Source organism: Cebus imitator, unplaced genomic scaffold, assembly GCF_001604975.1.
Source record: "Cebus imitator isolate Cc_AM_T3 unplaced genomic scaffold, Cebus_imitator-1.0 Scaffold21, whole genome shotgun sequence".
Classification (NCBI taxonomy): domain Eukaryota; kingdom Metazoa; phylum Chordata; class Mammalia; order Primates; family Cebidae; genus Cebus; species Cebus imitator.
Window position 1 is genome coordinate 6,146,806 of NW_016107336.1, and position 3,973 is coordinate 6,150,778.

The window sequence follows — 3,973 nt, forward strand, 5'->3', positions numbered from 1 at the left end:
CTTCAGCTCAGCTATTGTGACACTGTTTAACATACTCCATTTCCAAAAGGCATAGTACATCCACAGGGTAACTATGTCTCTGTCATGATAGCATTTTCACTGTTAACATCAGTGACATCAGAAGTACTGGGTGCTCATTTGCAGCCCTATTTGCAGTTTTCTACAGTGGCACAGATACCTGTGACTGTTTTAAATTACTAGAAAAGTCAATATTGGAAAACATTTCTTAGAATGATTTGTACATGCTATTGTTTGACTGTGTTCCCTCTAAATTCATGTTGAAACTTAACCACCAATGTGACAGTATTAAGAGCTGAAACCTTTAGAAGGTGATTACGTCATGGGGTATCTGCCCTCTTGAATGGTATTAGTGCCTTACAAAAGAAGCTTCACCCAAAATTTACCCCTTTTTTAGCCCTTCCACCTTCCACCATGTGTGCATGCAGCAATGGGGTGCCATCTGGAAGCAGAGACTAGCACTCGCCAAACAGCAAACATGCTAATGCCTTCATCTTGGACTTCTCAGACTCCAGAACTGTGAGACATAGATTTCTGTTGTGTATAAATTACTCGGTCTCAGGTATTTTGTTATAGAAGCATGAACAAACTAAGACAGTATATATCATTCTTTTATTTTATAAATCTATTTTATCACTGTCCCACATTATAACGGTGATGGAGCAGAAAATGAGGGAGGATAGCTAACTCTTACTGAACATATACTATATTCCAGCCATTTTGCTATGCGTTGTCTATTCATTGCTTCATTTAACTTTCCCAATAGTCTATTACATAGATATCATATAATCCTGATTTACAGATGAGGGAAACTAATGATTAAGGCAATTAAATAGTCTAAGAACCCATGGTTGGATATCGGAAGGTTAGAAATCGAGCCCAGAAAAATCTAACTTCCGATCCTAAGCTTCTAAAGCACTATGCCAATTAAAAATAAATACATAAGATTGTTTCAAAAATACATAAATACAATGCTATGTTCTAAAGGCATCTAAATAATGACAATTATAGTTGCTGTTAATAAGATTAAATAAATGGACAGGTCATTTCAACTCACACAGCAAGATGAAATTTTGGCTTAGGATAAGTGCATAATTTTAATTACAGGTTTACATATAAAAAATTACTATCTGCAAACTGTAAGAAGCTGAAAAATAGATTCCAAGAAAAATGTTGAGATGTTTTTGTCGAGGAATTTGCAGAACCAAACTTGTTGTTAGTCGTTGATAGAAAACCATGAAGGAGTGTGTGTGTGGTGGGAGATGGAACTGGTGAAGAGAAGGTGGGGTAGGAATAGGGAGAAGAGAGAGAGGAGAGAGAAAGAGAGAAAGGAGAAAGAGAAAAAACTAAAAAACTAAATTCTAGTTCTTTGCCTTTAAAAATCCCCACTTCCCCAAATTCCCACCCTAATTTCCAGCATGAATGAATTCTTTTCACAGGTGTTGGTGTTACAATAGGATACCACTGATTTAAAAAAAAAAGAAAAATCTAAATTGGAAAGTGACTGCATGCCTCAGAAAGTGAAATGAGAACCGACCTTTCCCATTTCTAGGAGGCATTACATTTTCCATGTGGCAGCATTTCATTTGGCTCCGTTGAAAGATCCAGCCACAATTCTGTAGGCTTTAAAAGCAAGATGGAAAGACTGGTATTTCTTAAACTTCGCTAGACCTTATTTTTTTTTAATTTTGGTGTTAAAACAGAGGGGAAGCCAATAAACGTCGAATTCAACCCTTTTACCTAAGGAATGTACCCCAAATGCAATCTCGGATTTCATTCTTATCCTGAAAATTCTCTTCTTCCCAAGAAGCCTTTTTGTTAGCATAATCTCTTTTCTTAAGACTTATTACCAGTGCTGGTTTGCTCCTACTTGTCTGCTGATTTGTTACTGGGGGTAAATACCCTCCGCAGTGAAAGGATATGGTCTCTGGAGAAAGTCACACTCCCACTTCCTGCATTTATTAACCATGTTTTCTTGGGCATGTGACTCTTCTGACCTTCAGTTTCCTTACCTACCAAATTAGGAAATAATATTTACTTCTAAAAGTAATCATAATTTGAATCAAGAAATGTATATTAGATTTCAGCTCAATACTTTTCCCCTTATTTCTTGCTTTTTCTGCTTCAGTTGTAAAATAATTTGGTTGCCAATATTTTCTCTAAGGCTTCTTCCAACTATGTTATGTTGTAGTTAATTTCTATTGTCAGAAATAGCTCTCATGCTCAGTTTGCTTCCCTAGTTGAGTTTCCTGTGAAATGTTCATGGAGCATCAGAGAATAGAGGCAAACAGGAAATACAGAGTGGAGGAGATACCATGCTGTGGTTTTAGGTGTACAGCTGACCACCGCTGCTTTTGGTTTGAATTAAGGAAAGCTACACTCCCACCACTGGAACAGAAACGTCTTCTTTTTGATAATAAAATTTCATCTCAAAATGTAAACATCACTAAACATGCATACGCGTTAAAACAATAAAAATTACAATTTCGTTATATTTTTTTTCCTTCTGCATAGAACACAATTACAATATGGAATCTATGCCATACAAAATATATACAAAGTTTTATCCGAGCAAGACAAGGCCAGGCTGGGAACTACACAACTGTCATACTTCAGTGTAGTGATCCAGGAAAAATGAAACATGGCCTTTGGAAGAATACTGGGTGGTAGTTTAAACAACAAAAAAAAGTTCTACAGAAAAGAAAAAAGAGCTCCGTGGGAATGATCTTGGACTCTTGGATTTTGCCTTGGGCCTTGGCTTCCAGAGATGCTCCACCAATGAATGGCTTTGGATGGGAAGGGGTTGCTTGTACGAGCCTGGGGCAGCTGGGACCCCAAAGCATGCACCCAACACATGCACGCAAATAATACCCAGTCACCGAGGAGCCACAGCAAGCCCCGAACCCGACAATGACAATGCATGGTGGCTCGGTAGAGAGGCTCCCGTCTGCTGAGGCTGACCAGCTGCAGCGGCCCCACCACGCCACACCAGGGGTCTTTCCAAGGTGAGGCCAGGGAGCAAAGTCTCCCACACACACACCCCGAGGCAGGCAACTGGACCCAGCACGGACGCTGGGGCTGATGAGCCCACGTGATGTCTGAGCCACATGGGAAGGGGCCCCTTGCTCCTCGCAGAGCGCAGCCAGATACAGCGGTCCCTGTGCTGAGTGCGTGGCCGCACGGGCGTTCGGCCCACATGCCCGGTTTCCAAATGCCCACGTGCTCTGTCCTGTCCACGGGCCCTCTAGGAAGAGGCCAGGGAGAACAGGACCCTGAGCCCTGGGAAAAAGCTGTTCCCGCTCCCACCCCTGTGCCCTCCTGCCTCCCTCCCATGACCCCCTTAGGTGACGCTACTTCTTTCCAACCCGTTTATTTTAAAATGAAAGTAAATTTTGGAAGCTGTGCAAGAAAGGGAGAAATAGGGCAGGGCCAGGTGGCCGCACTGCAAGTCCGAAATCTCGACACGGGGTCAGTCGTAACCAAGCGTGGAGCCTCTTGCCTCGTGGACACAGGGCTCCCGTCTCCTGCCAAGTTCAAGTCCTCTGACGATGAGGGACAGGACAGCAGGCAGGGGGAGGCGCCTCGCCCTAAGGGGTGCTCGGCCTGTGTCAGTGGTAAGTGGACTGAGCACCACGTTCCGGTACGAAGTTCTCTGGGATGTCTGGAATGGATCTCAAACAGGCCTTCAAAGCCTCAAAATCAGGTAAATTAGTCATAGGGCCTGGTTCTCCCTGGGGTAATCCTGGTCTCAAAAACCATCAGCCACATCTCAGATTTTAGCTTTGGAAAATACGGTGACCAGAATTGCATATGGAAATGGACAGCGGAAGATGTGGATAACCTGCAAAGCATTTCTTTCTGGCTGCGATATGACCAGCACATCACACCCTTTAGGCTAACTTCTAGTGCTGTCTTTGACTAAATGACATTTTTTTTTTTTTTTTTTTTTTTTTTT